Here is a 20,049-nt window from a genome sequence, read left to right on the forward strand (position 1 = left end):
TCTGTCACTAGCTAAAATAGCAAATCTGGTAGAAAATTGGAGATTGTGGTGTTTTTTTCTTTTTCGTAAAATGAAGAATGAAAAGTAATGAGAAAGGGGGAGAAAAATGTATAATAGGCTTTAAACAAACAGGTCCTGCAAGCTGGAGGTGAGAATATCATTACTTTCTAGAAGGTTGACCTCTGATTTGACAGTCTGAAGCAACAGTTCTTAGCATGTGGTCTGTGAACATGAACCACATAATAGATGGAATTCAAGGTGTTTGTGAACATGAACAGAAAAAAAAAAAAACATTTATTTTCACTAATGTCTCCCTGAAATTGGACATTTCTTTTATGTAGAAAATAAATCATTGTAGTATTAGCAGAACCTGTGACTTTGTCTCCAATTGAGATCAGATAGTTTCACATCACATAACAATTATTGCAAATATGATGCAATTATTGCAAATAAGCTGTTTGTGCTGATCACTAGATATCACAGAACTTCTAGAAGATCTTGTTTGTGAGCATACTGGCAATGAAACCCTGTGTTACAATAACAATTATAGTTACCATTTTGATAACTACATTTAGAGGACTTGACTTAATTTATTATCCTATTTCAGTCATTTGAAAACTTAGTGTCTACAGACATCACCAGACTGACAAGGATATAAGGATGTTTATAGCATAACATTGGAGAAACCCTGACCCAGAAATGCTATGCATGTCCAGAGACCACTGTCCCATTTGATCCTGAGTCCCTCTATCTAAATAACACTCATGGAAGCCTGAAGTAAAGACAAGAATGCCAGTTCATTAATTTGTAATAAGAAATAACCGCAACGTAAAGTTTATAGAACTATAAGGAGAAACGAGGAAATCTATAGCCACAGTGAGGATTTCTTTTTTTTTCCATAGCGAGTGATCATTCCCAAACCCATATTGGAGATTGAACCAGGGCCTGGCAAGCACTTTACTACTGAGCTTAAACCCCCAGCCCTCTCTATTTTGCAACAGGGTCTCATCAAGTTGCTCAGGCTGACCTCAAATTTTTTCGCCTTGCCTCTGGAGAAGCTGGGATTATTACATGCATGCACCAACCACAGCATTGGCCGTAGAGAGGCATTTTAATATACTACTCTGAGTAACTCCTAGAACCTTTGGGAAGAAAAGTCCTAGCAAATGTTTGGGAAATTTAAACAGCTCATTTAGCAAAACCTGACTTGGTGAACATATAGGAAACCCAACAGCTCCAGCATGCTCCTTTTCAGCATATGTAAATGTTTATTAACATTGAATATTTACAGGGCCAAAGGCAAGTTTCAACTAATTTCAGAGGAGTAAAATCCTATAGAATGTTTTGTGATCACAATTTGAATAAGCCAGGAATTAACAAAAGGACATCTAGAAAAATCCTATTTTATTATTTTTTTAAAAGAACTGGTACTAAGGAACTCCTATTTAGTCTAAAAAAAAATAGTTTGAGGATTTCTGCATATGATTTTGACATACTGGATATTACAACTTGTGAGATGCAATAAAACTACGCCTTTTTGGAAGGAAATGCATAGCTGTGTTAGAATAGTCTAAATATTAATAAGATAAACATTCAGTGTGAGAAATTAAAAAAATACCAGCAAATTTAATCCAAGAACATAGATGGAAAAAATAAAGATAACAAATTAATGACAGGAAACACACACACACAAGAGTTACATATCCCAAAGCATTGAAAGGACAAATAAAATGGATAACCTTTTGATGAAATGAAGATTAAGAAAGAAGTACAAATACCAGTAACAAGAAAATATACTGATGCTGTAAGTCCTGAAGACATTAGGGCTGGAGCTGGGTGTGGTGGCACATGCCTGAATTCCAGCAGTTGGGGAGGCTGAGGCAGGAGGATCTCAAGTTTGAAGATAGCCTCAGCACCTAAGCAAGGCTCTAAGCAACTTAGTGAGACCCTGTCTCAAAATGAAAAACAAATAAATAAAAGAAGGACTGGGGATGTGGCTCAGTGGTTAAGTGCTCCTGGGTTCAATCTTTGGTTACCCACTCCACACCTGCAAAAAAGTAACCATTAGAAAGATCTTAAATATCATGAAGAGCTTTACACCAGAATTTTTGAAAATTTACTGAAATTTACAAGTTCCTAGTAAGTGTAACCTATCAAAACTGACAGTCTACACTAGACTCGTCCTATAATTGTGAAATTGAATTTGTAATTAAAACCTTTCCTCAGGAACACCCTTAGCCCAGATGGCCTCATGAGTTCCTCAAAATGCTTAAAGTAATAAGTGTTTTTCAAACTGAGTCAGGAAAAGAGGAGGGAGCATACAACACAAATTTTTGTGAGACCAGCATAACCTGGATGTCCAACACTGTGAAACTGATTGCAAGAAATTGATTTGAGAGTTCCTTGCTTTCCTTTGTATAATGGCTACCTAAGCATGTGCCATACTTTTCTAATGCACTATAAACCAATTACAACAAATCTAGAGCCTGAGAACACTATGAATCTATTATCTTACAGTTGCTTATGTCAGAAATCCAACACAGATCTCGCTGGGCTAACATCTACATGTTGGTAGGGCTGCATTCCTTCCTGGAAGCTCTAGGGGAGATTCCTCACCCTTTCCAGTTTCCTGGGGCTGTCTGCATTCCTTAGCTCCTTAAAAGTCCCTGCACTCTAGTCCTTATCATTTGCATCATTCTGACCTCCTCTCCTGCCTCAGCCTTTGCATTTAAGAACTCTTAAATTTTTCTGGCCCATCTGTATGATCTAGAACATTCTTCTGTTTTATAGTCAACTATTTGGCAACCTTAATTTTCCTTTGCTGTATAATATATTCATAGGTTCTAGGGATTGGGATATGGACATTTTGCAGGGAAGGGCATTGATTTGCCTACTATTGTATATATTCCTATTTTATTGAACTACATGGAAAAGTCATTAACAATATGACTGAGAAACCAACTCTGGAGTCATATGAAAAAGATAATATGAGACTAGGGATGTGACTCAGTGGGAGAATGCTTACCTAGCATGCTTGAAACCCTGGTTTCTAACCCCAGCAGGAAAATGACAAAAAACAAAGAAAAACATGTAACAATCAAGTTGGGCTGACTCCAGAGACGTAACATGGGTTTAACACTTAAATATCATAATTTATCACATTAGCAAAAACTATTGTCTAACTAGATACATGTGATGTTTGATACAGTTCAGCTGTATTTGTGATTTCAAATTTTTTTCACCCAATAGGCTAAAATTCAGAAGGGTAACAATACCAAGTATTGATGGTGGTCTAGAACTAAGAAGTGGCACACACTGCTGAGAGATTGTATTGGGTCAACCCTTTTGCAGAACTGTCTGACATTATCTGCTAAAGTTGAAGTATGCATACCCTGCAGCCCAGAAGCTCCACTCTTTGGTATGTGTTCACTCAGTTGAAATGTGTTCACAAAAGTACTAAGAAACATAGAAGAATATTCATAGCATATTTGTATGTATAAAAATTGGAATTGGCTCCAATTTCTATTCACAATAGAGTGAATAAATCACATTCTGTCCATAATGAAGCACTATGAAATAAACTACACTTACAGTATCACCACAATATCCATCTACATTGTTCAAATAATTATATATTCTTTGCTGCCTTTTCCCCCTTATATTGTATATTTGCATTTTCAGAAAGTTTGGGAATCTGAAGCACAGTTTTAGGAATGTGTACAACTCTTCAAAGATTAAAAAACAATCATTTAAGTTCAGATAGTAGGGGGGTATTGCTAAGGAAGGGGTAAGGGTACAAGTTTTGGGAGCCTGGCAATGTACTATTTTTTAACCATGATTCCGATTACTTGAATGTTCTCATTGTGATGAATCATGGAGTTATAGAATTCTGTTTTATGCATATTTCTTCATGTGTTATGTTTGACTTGTTACAAGGACAGGAGTGTTTAGGTGTGGTCGATTCATATTTAGTCATGTAAAAGTGAAGCTATTTTATTTATACATTATGGTTGATCAGTGACATAGAAATGTGAAAATCCTACGTGTACATCCAAGAGCACTGCATATACTTCCAGGTAGACCATTGAGAGATTTTACCCTCAGTGATGTGGCCTTGTTTACTTCCATGTCTACATGGGAAGGCTCTTGTTAACCTATGGACATCATTTGGATAGACACTGCCATTTTTTTAATCTGTCTGACCTCCTACCTCCCTAAGGCCTCTCCTTCCTCCCCTTTGACATCCATAATCTGTTTAAGATATGTTAACTCAATGGATTATAAACTAGTCCCATTGAGTTGGTCCTGCTGTCCTGATAGTTGATCTACCCTTGAGGTTACTTTGGATCAGAGACTTAGGGCTGCTCATGGCCGTCATATTTTAAAGTTCTTTGGGGACAACTTTCTGTAGTTTTCACAGACTGACAAGATGAGCAAAGAGAGTTGAGATGTTGACAGGGTACCCGATGGAGATAGCCACCTGGTATACAAAATGTACGCACTGGCATTAATATGTAAAGAAATTAAGAATAGAAAACAAGACCACTATCTCATTACCATAGAACAATTTAATTTTTTAGAGTAGATGGCTATATAACATGGATTTTCTATCAATGTCTTTTTTTATCATAACCTTATTTTGATAGAAAATAATTTATTTTGATAGAAAATAATTTAAAAAATAAATTATTTAATTTATTTTTAAATAATTTGATAGAAAATAATTTATTTGAGAATGGATTGTTCCATAAATATCATCAACATGAATTTTTTTCTTTTTTGGTTGGGTATGGATGTTTAAAACATTTTATATTAGTACTGTCAAATTATATCTAAACTGTTTCAAATTACTGAAGTCATTTTAGCATGTAAGGGATTTTGAATTTGATTAATACTTTTGAAAGACACTGCCTCAAAGATAGAAAAATAATTAGAGGATACAAAGAATATAATTTTAGAATTTCACCTTGGAAAAGCTGAGTTCTGGGGTGACTTTTGGTTCTACTATACCATTTTTAGGAAACATATCAAAATACTGATTAAATGTATTCAACATCGAATGAGATTGAGACCTATAATTTCATTTGTTCTTTACATCTCTGTTCCATTTTAATCAATGTCTCTGATCCTTATATTCTGTTCCTTCTAATTGTTTTTTGTTTTGTTTGTACCAGAGATTGAACTTCTCAACCACTGAACCACATCCCCAGCCCTATTTTGTATTTTATTTAGAGACAGGGTCTCACTGAGTTGCTTAGTGCCTCACTTTTGCTGAGGCTGGCTTTGAACTTGCTATCCTCCTGCTTCAGACTCCCGAACCTCTGGGATTACAGGCATGCACTATGGCACCAGGCCTATTCCAATTTTAACATCTCGATTAAGGGAAAAAAAAAAACAATGCATTCCTTATTCAATATACTTTTAAAACTTGGAATGAGAGAATTTGAGCTTTTAAAAATTTTTGTGATCATATAAACTATTGTTTCAGAAATGATGGAACCCTGATGCATTGAGATGATTTTCCCTGAACTCACATTCTCAGGCACTGGCAGCAGTGGTACTAGGGCGCTGAGTCTATTAACACTGTCTCTGACACCAGAATGGGCACTTGTCTCTTGCATTGCAGCCACTAAAGCAGGCTGCAGGAGGTGTTAGGTTGTCAGGAAAGGCAGAACTGTCAAAAGGTCTACCCTCCCCTACTTGCCAGCCTGTGATCCTGGATGAGCGATATTTCTAATCCTTGATTTTTTCATCTGCAAATTGTAATAATGGCCCATATGATGTGTTGTAAGGATTAAATGAGATGATACATGCAGACCACATATCCCTCTATCTGGTACGTTATGCACATTCTGTAAATGTTGGCTGTTACATTTCTGTATTTTTTTTTTTTTTTTCCTTCTCAACTATAGGCATCCCTGTTTCCTTCCACTTTCCCTCATCTGATGTATTTTGGGAATTTCATACCATACTGATCATCCTCTCTAGATGCACATTTCTTGAAATGTTATGTTAGAACTTAACAGACGCAGTATATTTAGCTTAGGGACAGAGCACGATGGCTCTATCTTCAAGGTACTGGCAATGATTATCAAGTATTTTAGAACAATGAAAATTGCTTATAAAAATTTTCTATGGAATCACATTTACCATTGTGCTTTTTCCTTTCCCTTTTCATTTTCCTCCTTTCATCCCCAATCCCTCATTAAAAAAAAACCCAAAACAACAAAATTTCTATGGTGGTGGGAGATGGAGCCTTCTAAACAATAATGCCCTGAGAAATTAAAATGAATCAAAGAAGAAACATTTGTCAAATTCCTTTATGTCACTAGTGATCATTGGCTTATGATTTTGTCTTTTTAATTCTGGACAAGTTAATTTTCTGGCTTTGTTTCTCATTATTTACTGCCTTTGGTGTCATTATTTTGTTTGATTAGTGATAAATACTAGTCAAAACTACCTCCTTCAATTGTAGCACTTTCAGATGAATATGAGAAATGGTTATGAAAAATAATTGTTATGCCTTCTAAAACTTCCAAGTAAAATTTTGTTGGAAGATGATTTTTGCATAGGTGTGACTTTCACAGAGGTGTTTGGATTGGATTGTAATTCTTGCATCTTTCTAGTCAATTCTAGAATATTAAGCTGACATTTGAATTTGCCCCAAAAGTTGGTGACCATTCTAATTGGATAAACCCTGTAAATGGTAGTTTGCATGCTTCTTCAAAGTTCGGGGGCTCTCTGTGATGTCTAATTAATCACTTCTCACCACAGAATTGTTTCTAGGTGCCAGGCCTGTCTATGGAGGGAGCCAGCTTCCAAGATGAGGAGGAATTCCTGGTGTGGTGGGCTGGCTCTGGAAATAACTCTCGGACTCCAAGCAGGCTGCCTGTAATAAACCCACTCACTGCTACTGCTACTATAGGTCTTTTTTCAACAGTTTGACCTTGAACTCCCTTACGTGACATGTATGAGCATTCCTGCATGAGTAGTTTTGGTTTCAGAAGCAACATGATGGGGATAGTAGAGAACGGAATTGATTAATGGGGGGAGAAGTAGTCTATTTCTGGCTCTCCTGGTTCTTACTGTGCAACAGTTGCTAAGTCTCACGTCCTTTCTGTTCCTATACGTCTGTGAAATCTCAACAATTGTAAACCTCATCAAGGCCACACCACCTCATCTTTAAAGACATGAATTGTGGAGCAGAGTGCCTGGTTTGAATACTAGTGCCATCATCTGAGAGATCTGTGTAGTATCAGACAAATTGCTCACTCTCCCATTTTTAATAGAAAGTAAAGATATCAGTTATCTTTTGCCATTGTATGAAGACAGTTAATTGCTCAAACACTAGCCATTGTTATTGTCGGTAATGCAAGGCCTTTTAGACGAAAGGGAGATGAGAAAGGGCCCCAAGTATGGAAACCTCTTTCATGTTTGTGCCTGTCAACCAGACTGTGAGCTCTTGAAGGTTGGATGGTCTTGAAGGATGGTACTAGGTAGCCCCCAGTACTGGTGGCCATGAGGAGAAAGATAAGCACTGTATGTGTTTCCTAAAGAGGCCAAAGAAAAATGTCCAATCCCTTTTTTTTTTTTTTTTTTTTTTTTTTGCTAAAGGGACTGAATAATTGCAAAAGTATTTTTTTCTGACCTCCTGATATTGCATCCATGAATAACTCTCACAGTATTCTCATCTAGTTTATTTTAACGAATCATTGATCAAACTTGTGGCCAAAGTTGTGCAGTGCTTATGTGGCCTGTCTCTGCTTCACTGTGGAATGTCATGCAGTCTTCCTGACTCTGCACTGAGCTGCACCTCTGCTGCTGACCCTCAGCTGCTCAGTATTTCCTGTAAGGTCCAAGAACCCTGGGTACTCCAGGGTAATGGCAAGACGAGAAGAAGCTGATGGCTGAGCAAGACCTGGTTTTGAATTGATTGTCACTTTGCGGTGCTGTCATCTGAAGCTAGTGGCTTGTGTTCTCCTCTTCAAAATGGCTGCTTGTCCCAGGGGTTGGAGCTGATGAAATGTAACTGGGTGCTTCACACCCAGGTGTAGCACCTGGTTCTCCATAGACAGGTTAAATACCAGTCCCTTTTCCCCTCTGTAAGATGACCTGAGTTCTCCCGCATCATCTGATGTGGATTTCATTTGTTTACATTTGTCCTTCTGAGTCACCAAGCAATTTTTTTCTTCACAGGGAAGATTTTTGTTTTTTAGCCAGCAGGTGGCAACCAAATTAAAGCTAAAAGTTCACCTTGTTATGGAAACTGGAAGAAGCATCGCTTTTTTGCAAATTAATGCTTGATGAAAATGACAGGTGAATGAAAAACATTTGGCACTGAAGTGGAGTCACCCTGACAGAGATGTTTTTGAACACCGGGTCCCTATACAGAAGGTTGGTTTTCCTGAGGCTGCTTTTGATTTCAGTACCTGCATATCAATGTCACACACCTTCTTAGAGGCCTGTCAGAGGAATCATCTAGATTTATGCAACATTGTGTTTAACATAATGAATCTATTTGCTTGATTTGGCAGTTTAAAAGGCAGAGTAAAAAGTGAAGTCATCACTTAAGATGGAATGGTTATAAAAATACTTTATTTCATTTTATTTTCAATATATATATTTTTTTGGTGTGTGTATATGTGTGTTTGCTATTTGAATTTGTGACTTAAACAAAATGCAGTCTTTGATTTAAAGACTTCAGAAGGTCTAAGCAGAGATAGCATCCTTTGTAAACTATTTTTGAGTCCTAGTTTTTAATCTATTAAATGGGACAGTATCATTGCCTATTTTAAGAATTGAAATAGATGATGATTGAAAGGTGCTCTGGGTGCCAGGCATGCAATAAGCAAGCCTAATGAGTGGTGCCCTCATGACGGATGATGGATATGATGGTGGTGACGGTTGGCCAAGGTGGAGGGGACCAGAGAGTCCGTGTGATCTAACCCTTTTGCTACTTGCTGAGGGACTTGAGGCACAGACAGCGAACTTGCACAAAGCTACAGACTTGATGGGTTTTCTGGAACAGCAATACTGAAGCAGAACTCCTGAGCCCAGCAGTTTTCTTCACCCCAATGTCCCTGGCATCAGCATTAGCTCTGGCGGAGGTAGATGGTATAGTGTTGACTGTTGAGGACTAGTCGGCTACCTTGCTTCCAGGGCCTGTAGGCAGGATGGTCAGCATGGCAGGCAGAGAGATGACTGCACTCAAAGTGTGGTGACTAACTCACTGTCATATGACACGAGCTGCTGAAAACCCTGAGATAAAATCTACCCTAAACAAAAAGATCACCCCTGATATTAGCTGTCTTCTCCAAGCAAGTCTGTGCTAGGGCACCTTCCTCTCAATAGGATAACTATGCACATAGGCCCTTGTACTTGAAGTATGTTTGGTGCCTTATGAGTTTCAGGAATGACCAATAATGCTACCCCTGCTTCTGTTCCAGGAGGTGGTTATACTAACTCACTAAGGCTGTTATCCTGCAGCTCCTTAGTGATCTGCAGTTTCCTAGCAAAGACCTTTCAAGGAGTTAGAGGCCAGAAAAGGGAACATTTTCCCCCTATCTAGTTGCTTGTCATTCTTGGCTGTCCAGTATCTCCAGAGGTCAGGGATGTTTGGACACTGTTCCTTTAATCAGGCGACGGCTGTCACCATCATTTCTATGTGAGCTGCTGACGTGCGAAGTGTGGGCCACCATCCCATCAGTGAAATCTGTCATAATTATATCATACACCCACCATGTTGGAGACAGGAAGAGTACAGGGGTTCCTGTGTGCAGTGTTGACCCCTCATTTCACACATTAGAAAACTTGGCAGGATAACATTGGGCCATCACCTTGCAAATGAATGTAAGAGTTTCTCCTCACTTTTTTATGCTGTTACTTCAAGCAAAGATAAGCATCACAACTCTAGTTGAAAATGTTCCAGAAACATAATTGATGGTGGTTCAAAGCTACAAACCAGGGGATTATGTTCTCTGCTATGCACTTGTATATGTTCTAGGTCAAAATTGTTTCTCCAGCCTCAGCATGACCCTGTCTCAAAAGGGCTCAATAGGTAGCTCAGTGGCAACTCACCCTGGGTTCCATCCCAGTATCACTTTAAAGGAAAAAAAAAAAAAAAAGCTTTTAGGAGGACAAACTCAAGAAGCAAGCATGCATAAAGGAAGTTCTTGGCCCTGGAGGAATTTCAAGTAGCTAAATTGATAACGTCTCTAACATCTAGGATTTATAATGCAAAGGTCTCCTAAAATTAGATACTTGTAATTTATAATTAGGCTTAATTATAGTTGTTGATTAGAGATGCAAGTGGTAATTCAGTGCTGTGCTGTAGAGTATTTTGGACTCTGTTCTTGATGCATTTTTATCATGAATTCTGTGGCTCAGTAAGACAAAGATAGGTTGTGACTATTGACAAATTAGTCAATTCTAATGTGATAGTGATTGTTTCTTTAGGAGAGGGGAGATAGAAGAATTGAATGCATGTGATCATTTTCCTTCCTATTTCAGAAGGTGTAGTTGACATTACTTTGCCTTCACAGGTGATGTAGGGTCATATGAACAATGCCTGATTCAGAATAGCAGCTTATTCTTACCACAGACTTGCAGCGTTCATCTTAGCAGTCAAACAATTTTCTAGCAAGGATCCAAAACTACTTCATTTTTGTTCTGTTGTTGTCGGGGTTTATAGCAACCCATCCACTGCCTTAGTGCAGAAGCAGGACTCTTGAAGTCCTCTTGTCTCTGGTCACATCAATGGCATTTGCTTTGGCGACAAATATGATTGAATGACTATGTACTAGAAGTTACATTGAATAGGGAACCTGTCAGAACCTTCTCCCCTCAAGGAATGGGCAGTCCTATAGAGTCTGAGTGTGTGGAGAACAGAGGGGTGGTAAGGAATGTAAATAACTGCAGTGTAGCATGGCATTGGTCTAACAGCGTACTGGACTTATTCTCAGAGATCATGTTTACAGATGCAGTGATAGTATGTTGAAGTGTGTGCATACTCAGTAACTGGTCCTTTCTAGAGGATGTCAAAGGGAGATCTAAGTTAATATATTTTTTTTCCTGTGAAAAATAAAGGCTTTTGCTTTTTAAAATGCTAGGATACATATATAATTTTGCAACACTCATCTAAAATACCTGGAAGATACTTGAGAGGCAGAGGCAGGAGGAGGCAGAGGCCAAGCTGGGTAAGTTAGTGAGACCCTGTTCCAAAATAAAAAGTGCTAGGGATGGAGCTCAAGGTTGGAGCACTTGCCTGGCACGAGCAAGGCCCTGGGTTCAATTCCTGAAACCACATATACTCAAAATGCCTCAAAGGACAGCCTTAAAATCCTCTTATAGGGAGACAGAGGAGGTGTTTTAGTTAGCTTTTTTGCCTCTTTTGACCGAAAGACCTAACAAGAATGATTAGAGGAGGAAAATTTTACTTTGGGGCTCATGGCTTCAGAGGTCTTAGTCTACACACGGCCAACTTCATTTTTTGGGGCCCGAGGTGAGACAGAACATCATGGCAGAAGAATGTGGTGGAGGAAAGTAGCTCAGGACATTGCACCAGGAAACAGACTTCCCTCACCACAGACAAAATATAAACTCCAAAGGCAGGACCCTAGGGACCCACTTCCTCCAGCCATACCCTACCTGCCTACACTTACCACCCAGTTAATCCATATTAGGGAATTAATGCACTGATTATGTTAAGACTCAATCCTTTCACCTTCAAACTTTCTTGCGTTGTCTCACACATGAACTTTTGGGGGTTGCCTCATAGCTAAACCATAGCAGGAGGATAGTAAGCCAGTAGGCAAATGCTTTGCTACATAGTTGACTCAGACCCAAGATGGAGTTATTGGGACCAAGTGTTATTTCAATGTAAAAGGGAGTCATCACCTTTGGAAGAATTCTGTGTTATGGATCTGGAATTCATTGTTAATGAGGTTCCAGTGACAATAGTGGAACTTTAGCACATATGATGTCTGAGGAATATGGCTTAAAGCTTCCCTTACAAGGGTAAGCCTAGCTAATTACAGGGAGAATGAATGAACCACTCATGGGTTAAAATATGAATCCACAGCACTTCCTTTGTCAAATGTAAAGAAGCATTGGGAATCTTGTCTATTTAATTGAAGGAGACTGAACAGAGTTTGGAATACTGCAGTTGCTTTTAAACTGTGCTCTGTAGTTTCATGAATGACACCACAATACTCAAACCTACACAACACAAACCTAGAGACTAGAACTTCTAACCTACCATAACATCCCTCTGGATAGATATCATGAACAGTGTGGTTTGATAAATAGGCTGTAGACCTGAAGTAGAGTCAGAAGACTTGGGTTCAAATACCTATAAATTGCTGCATATTTCTGATGAAGCTTTTCATTTCCCCATTTGTTAAATGGAAGCAGAGGTGAGGATGTATTGAGGTAACAAATGAAAACTAGTACGGAGTAGCATATAATTGACATTTTAATGAGTCCATTTATTTTAACTGAGGGATGTAAGAATTTGGTTTGTGTGTATGTAAAGTGTATTTCATCTTATTAGTAAAGTACATCAAGTGCCTCACACTAGTAGTGGTGTGTCAGAAGTATTTGCCCAGTGAATAAATTGACAAGTGGCCAAGAAACACAGCCTCACAGAATAATAAACAAATCAATCGATATTTATGCCAGGGATGATATTTAGGGCCAATTTGGTGACCTCACATTCAGGAAGTAAAGAGTAAAGAGAAAGTTCTAAAACCATCAAAAGGCATTTAAGGATTTTCTTTTTTTTCTGGTGCTGGAGGTTTTTCCTCCTTTTACCAGTGAGGTACATTCCCAGTCCGTTATATCTTTTGAGACAGGGTCTTACTAAGTTGTAGTGAATGGCCTCAAATTTGAGATCCTCCTGCCCCAGCCTCCCCATACACTGGGATTATAGGTGTGTGCCACTGCACCTGGTGTGATTTTCTTCATCAATCAGTGTGACAAGAAGTGGCTTTGATATTCAGAAATGAATGACTATGGAGTGGGAGAATAGCTCAGTTGGAAGGTTCTTGCTTAGCGTGCACCAAAGCTGACTCCCAGTAGCAATAATTAAACAAACACAAAAATGCATAAATGAATGATTATTTCTAACTGAAAAGTCTGTCAGGCTACAATAAATTCACTGGTAGGTGTAAAACAAATCTGAGAAAAAATGAGCCCTTACATGATTCAGGACATAACAGTGGGTCTCTAGGACTCCCTTAGTGATTCAGCCATATGCCTTTATAATACAACAACAACAAAAGCCAAAACAAACCAAAATATATAAAAACAAAAGCCCATGAATTTGTCCTAGCAGAACTGGCTCAGAAAATGCAGCCCAAATCCCAGATGTCCAGGAGTCCTACCACCACATCAGGGAATGTGACCGAAGAAGGTGGTAATATACAGAGTTTGGAGGAATCCAGGTCTGGGCCTGTACTGATGAAGGCACCAACCACTGCAAAAACTCCTGTGTTACTTGGAAAGGCAACAAGGCTTAAAGATGAAGGAGCTGGGTGTTGTGGCTCTGGCCTGTAATCCCAGCCACTCTGGAGGCAGAGATATGAGGATTTCAAGTTTGAGGCCAACTGCAGCAACTTAGCAAGACCCTGTCTCAAAGCAAAGAAGGGTTGTAGCTCAGTGGTAGAGACCCCTCAGTTCAACATCCAGTTCTATCAAAAGAAAAAAATTCTAGAGTGGGGGTTTTATATTAAAATGAGTGCTTTGTATTTGAAGTCAATCATTTGTGTACCCCCCCCCCCCAAAAAAAGGAGGTAAGTAAACATAGCTAACCTGAACTTTGTGTTCATCATAGAAAGGTTGACAACTTGTTCCATTTCTGAAAGAATTACCTACTTCATGCTTCATGCTCATTCTTGCCTTTGCTGTTTTCTCTCTCCATAACCAGAGCACTTGATTGCTATTTATTGGTAACATGCTTCTTATTCTTGAGGGTCAGGACAGAGTGTGTATAAATTAAACAAATGGATAAATGACGGACTGAGTCAATGACTGTCAATATTATATATTTTTTTGCAGTACTGGGGATTTAACCCAGGGATGCTCTACCATTGAGCTATCCCCAGACCCTTTTTTATTTTTGAGACAGGGTCTCACTCAGTGGCCCCGTGTAGACTTGAGCTTGCAATCCTCCTGCCTCAGTCACTCTGAGTCACTGAGATTAAGGGCATATGCCACAGGCCTAGCTATCAATAGCATTTATGAAAGTTTTAAAAGTCCTGGTAAACCTTAAAAGAACTAAGTTTGTAACTTTTTGGCAAAATCGATTGTTTTTACTCTTTCTGTGTTTTGTTGATTCTGAGATGTGTATTTGTCTCATTCACACAAGAACATCTCTGAAATGGGCGCAACCTACTGGTGGCATCAATATGGTCAGCAGTGTTCTTTCCTTACCAGTGCTTTGCAAGGTGATGAATGGTGGGTCTAAAAAGAGACACGTCTGTTAGACGTGGCAAGCTCCTGTGATGAGACTAAATTCACCTTAATAATGCCTCTAGCGCATTATATGCAGGACGATGGGAGGGGAAAAGCATGGATTTTGGGATCAAAGAAATTTTATTCTGATTTGTTTCCTTTTATCCTTTTTACATCTGAGCATAGTTTTCCTAGCTGTTCATCTTTGAGTTGCAGTGTCCCTGTCTGGGAACAAAACATTGATATTGGAGTTGTGTACTGTGTAGATATTCAGTGAACAAAATCCAATGAATGTCTGCTCTTTTGTCTCCCTCTGTCCCTCGCCAGCTTATTTGTACTTTAGAACAGCCCTGTTAGGTGGAAATAAGCCTCTTCCACAGGTTCAGAAGCAGGCTTAGTGGCAGAAGTTGAGAGAGGTGTCCCTGGAGCCCTTGATTTTAGAGGATCCTCCAGGGCTTCGCTGGGCTTCTTCCAGGTAACTATTGACGCAGGGAAGAGCTTAGCTACTCTTTGTTGATAAACCTCCTCAGGCAGCCTGTGTAACAATTTTACACGATATCTTAAGAGCAACATAACACGCTGTATCCTTTTTTGGAAAGAATTTTACCTCTTGCCCTCATCCTGTAAACAAGGATGGACCTCTATTTAAAGAAGAGGAAAAGGAAGAGGGAAAAGGATGTTATATCACCTGGCCTAGCACTTTTGGAAGCAGATGTTTTCCTCATCTTATTGTTCACAGAAAATGGATTCAAGATGGTATAAACCAAACGTTCAAAAATACCACGATCCATAAATCATACTATTCTTTGGTTAGGATAGAATAAAACTACGAGGATGATCGGAAATTAAAGATCAGTACTGAAACCTCAGAGCTTGGCACAAACACAAAAACATGTTATTAGTATTATATTGTAATGGAGCCATTAGATGGTGGATATTAAACCTGGCAACCTTAAATATCTGGGGTGGAATCATGGATAGGTGCTCTGGAAAACTTTATAATTTTGAGTCTAGCTGAAATTCTTCAATTATGAAATTTATTTTATCCTTAGTCTTTCCTTTCTATTTAATAATTGTGTGTGTGTATGTGTGGTACTGGGGATGAACAAAGGGTTATTCTACCATTGATCTACATCTTCAGCCCTTTATGGTTTTTACTTTGAGATAAGATCTTGCTGAGTTGCAGGCTGACCTCAGACTTGTGATCCTCGTGCCTCAACCTCCTGAGTCCTTGTGATTATGACTGGGCATGGTGGTACAGATCTGTATTCCCATTTTTAAGTAGGCTGAAAAGGATCAGATGACTAATCAATGATCAACAAATCTAAATGGAGAAGATATGGGTGAATGTTATGAGGAGTTGCAGTTAGATTTCTGAGTTGGGTTAGCCTATTTCCAGACTCTGCCAGGGCTGGCTGATGTTAGACAGTTAATTAACTGATCCCTCCTAGAGATTTTGCAGCCCTGTCTGTCAAATGAAGAATAAGACAAAATAAGCCTGGAGCAGTTGTGCATTGCCTGTAAATCCACTTACTCAGGAGGATCATGTGTTCAAGGCCACCCTGGGAAACTTGGCAAGACTCTGTCTCAAAAAAAAAAAAAAAAAAAAGAAAGGCCGGGGGTGGGGGGTGGCTGGGATGTAGCTCAGTGGTAAAGCGTCTTGGGATCATCAATTTCTAGTACCACCCCCTCCCACAAAAAATTGTCTTAAAGGGCCTGCTTAGCAAGTGCCTGAAATTTCATAGATGCTCAATAAATCTACATTTCTTTCTACTCTCCTTAACCCTTTATCCTTAATTAAAACTGAATAGGTTTCCAAAATGAATGGATCTATGGGGACTTCCAGTGTGGAAAGTAAGCATCCTTGATAAATGGGTCAATGCAGCTCTCATCAATAAGGCCGATGCAGGAGAAGTACTCTTTGGGCTAGAGACCAAGACTTCAGATAGCAAAAGAATGTTTACATTTTTTTTTTTTTTTTTTTTTCAATCTATCATCCAAGTACTTCATGACCACAGGTTGCTGAGGCCTTCCTGCTATGGGTCACATCAGGGCCTGTCTTCTCACCATTTGTTAGACATCTTCACTCACCTAGGTTAGAAACTGTATTGCAATTTCAGATTCCTTTCATTTGGGTTCCCACATTCTGCCAGGTCCTAAGGATTCCATTGCCAGCATGTTTCTTTGCATTGTCATGTGTAGCATGAACTGGGGGAGATGAGGCATAGATAGATCTGTCACAGCTCTCATGTCACAGCACCCTGCCATACCATATGCTCTACCATAATGGCCTGCTAACTGATCTCCCACCTTTTCCTCCCACCATGATATTCTTAGCCAAGCAGAGGGTTCTTTCTTTGCATAGATCTGATTATATTACTACTATCTCTTGCTCACTTACCTTGGATTGTTTGTACTACTGGTGGAATGTAGACTAAATACTTGCTTGGCACTACGAGTCCCTAAACATTTAGTATAAATTTATGTATTTTTGTGGGAGCTTCTAATCTTACCTTTCTTCTCCATCTTGTGTTTAGTGGTACTGGGGATTTGAACTTGGGGGAGTTCTACCACTGAGTTACATTCTCAGCCTGCCACCGCCTTTTAAAAAATATATATATTTTAGACAGGGTCTTGCCAAGATGCTGAAGGTTGCTAAGTTGCTGAGATTGGCCTCAAATTTGTGATCTTCCTGCCTCAGGCCTCCTGAGTTGCTGGGATTTACAGGACTATGCCACCATGCCTGGTATATATTACTTTTTAAAGTGTTTTTTGCTTAATTGACATACAATAACTATACATATTTTATGGGTTATAGTGTGATAATTTGATATATAATGTGTAATGATCAAATTGGTGCAATTTTCCTGCCTATAACCTCCTTAAATGGTTATCATTTCTCCCCGCCACCCCCCCCCCCATTGGTATCAGGGATTGAACTCAAGTGTACTTAACCACTAAGCTACATCCCCAGCCCTTTTTTATTTTGAGTCAGGGTCTTGCTAAGTTGCTGAGGCTAGCTTCAGACCTACCATCCTCCTGCCTCAGCCTTCGAGCTACTGGGATTACAGGCGTGTGCCACTGTGCCTAATTGGTTATCATTTCTTTGTGTTGGGAAACTTCAAACTCTTCTCTTGTAGTTCTTTATTAGATATACAATAGATCGTTGTGAATTGTAGTCACCTATTGTGCTGTAGAACAGAAGCCTGTGCTCTTCTTGTATAACTTCATAGCACTTTGTGAACACACCCTGACTTTCATGAGCAGTCAGCCAGAATCTGTCTTAGCATTTGTTCACCCTCCTGTAGAAAACCCCACTCTACCCACCCTGATTCAGGAGCTGACGTGGTGGTATGTCTTGATGTATGTTCACTCACATTTTCTCTAATTACAAAATAATAAATGGTTAATATAGAAAGCTTGGGGGAAAGTTGCACTCTGTTTAATTGGGTTTTCTTCCTTGTAAACCTTGGAAATATTTCTCTTTTCCAGCTGTTCCCTTAGCGTTGGAGTATATTTTTATGTTTGATCTTTGCATTTATGATCCAATTATTGGTATTGTAAATAGATGCACATTTGTCCATGCTAATGGAAAATAAACTAAGACCTGGGTTGAATCTGACCCATCCCAGGTATTTGATAGAAGTGAGTCTGTGACTGTGTAGTATGACCCCACATGTGACTTTAATGGAGCCATGGGCTGATAATTATGTTTGAGACAAGCCTACTAGTCATCATCAAAGCATCCTGTGGAGGCCAGCGCTGGCCCTAGTACCTGCTCTTAGATTCATGGATGAGTCTCAGATGGGCTCATTTTATACCTCTCGTTCACATTGAGGTGGTAGCATTTTTACTCTAGACTGAGACCTTTGAAAAAGTCTTTAAAAAAATGTTTGATGGTGATTCTACTGAATTTTTTATATTCCTCTAATATATGAATGTTCCCAATAGACTGCATAGAATAATGTAAAGGCAGTCTCTCTTGAAAGAACTGAAATCCAAGATAGCTCTGCCCATTTCACTTTGTTTTCTTCAAGTGATGTATCCATTCACTCACCACAGTTGTATTTTGATGATCTCTGCAAGGTTGCCACCAATATTACTTTTGAGCTGGGCAGGCTTACAATAGGGAGAATTCTGATATATGTCTCATTTTTTGTGACTAAAAACGTTGCTCTACTGCCTTGATTTGAATCCTTGATAACTTATAGTGATATAAATTTCCCAGAATATCATAGTGAGATTTAAACTCAAAGACTTGGAAGGTTATATTCACCTTCTGGAAAAATTTTAAAACTACTTCTGTGTAAGCGGAAGTGGCAATATGTTATAGTGTGTGTGTGAAAACTCAAAGAATAATCTACCTCTGTCACACCAAGGTTTGCTGCTTTTCCTCGCTCATGCCAATTTGTGATAAAAGCCATTCTTTATGAATATATCTAATCTACAGCATTTCTGAGTATTCTATGTGTAAAATGTGACGTGCTTGGAAGGATGATGACTGGGTAGAATTTTATGTTGTTACTCATTAATCCTCAACTGCAGGATTGTGACATAGCGGATATTAAACATGTGATTTCATTATTGAGAAAGGAAAAGTATCTTTTAAAGAAAAATGGAGATGAATATATAGTTACTGGGAAGAGATGTTGATGGGAATATATTTTTTGCTGTCTGTAGTGGAATTAATTTTTTTTTTCCTAAACTGTAGATAACTTTTTTTTGGCAGGAGTTGGGGGTGGAATAGAAGTTTAAAGACATTATTTAGAAGTGATTTGTAAGCACTTAAGTTCTTATAATAGATGTTTTGACTGAGCCAGGGACTGTGGGTTGAATGTAAGTTGTTCTGAACTTGAACAATTTACACTGCAAGAAAGTATTTTGGTACCAGGATGTAGAGTTTTCATCAAATCTCACAATCTTGGCTCTGTAATCATTTGACCAGCTAGTGCCTACCCTTCCTTTCTTTAGCAGCTGCTTCTATAAAAGTAGTTTGGACTAGATATAGATACCTTTTTGGATAGCCTCCACCCTATAATTTCTAGTCTCTAAATTTTCAGGCTGCTAAGGTCTTCATGATTATAGCTGTGCTCTCTGAGCCTTTGACACATACCAGCTAGCCAAATTATTAAATAGAAGGAAGGAGAATGGCTTTTCTAAATGTTTCAAGAGCATATTTTGAGAGCACAAACCATTTTGGTGGTAGGATGTTACTTAAGGAGTTCCTCTTCAACTCGAGTGAACTGTGGGGAGTTTGAATGAAAATCTTCACAGTAACGTCTAGTACAGTGATTCTTCATCCTTCCTGGAGGTACAGTAAGAATATGTGGAAACTTGGTGGATCCTGGTACAAAAATAAATCAGCATTAACACTGTACTCCAAATTTTGGGTGTAATTTACTAATTTTACTGGAAATGTGCTCCTCCCCTCCTTCTGCTCCCCAGGACTGGGGATTGACACCCAGAAAGCACTATCACTTAGTTGCTTTCCCAACCCTTTTTATTTGAGACCGAGTTTTGTTAATTTGCCCAGGCTAGCTCCAAACTTCTGATCCTCCTGCCTCAGCCTTCTGAGTAGCTGGGATTACAGGTGTGCAT

At 38.9% G+C, this 20,049-nt stretch overlaps 1 long non-coding RNA gene across 2 annotated transcripts in view; it reads right to left on the reverse strand.

Annotated features, from left to right (window-relative positions):
• LOC306666241 overlaps nt 1-20,049 on the reverse strand; it is a 44,516-nt gene extending 24,467 nt beyond the window's left edge. For both annotated transcript variants that reach the window (XR_013765245.1, XR_013765246.1), the window contains exons 1-2: nt 19,644-20,049; nt 16,543-16,659 (exon numbers count right to left, since the gene is read on the reverse strand). This is a non-coding gene — a long non-coding RNA (uncharacterized lncRNA). The remainder of the gene's footprint in view (nt 1-16,542; nt 16,660-19,643) is intronic.

The sequence above is a fragment of the Sciurus vulgaris genome (genome assembly GCF_902686455.1).
Source record: "Sciurus vulgaris genome assembly, chromosome: 7".
NCBI classification, from domain to species: Eukaryota; Metazoa; Chordata; class Mammalia; order Rodentia; family Sciuridae; genus Sciurus; species Sciurus vulgaris.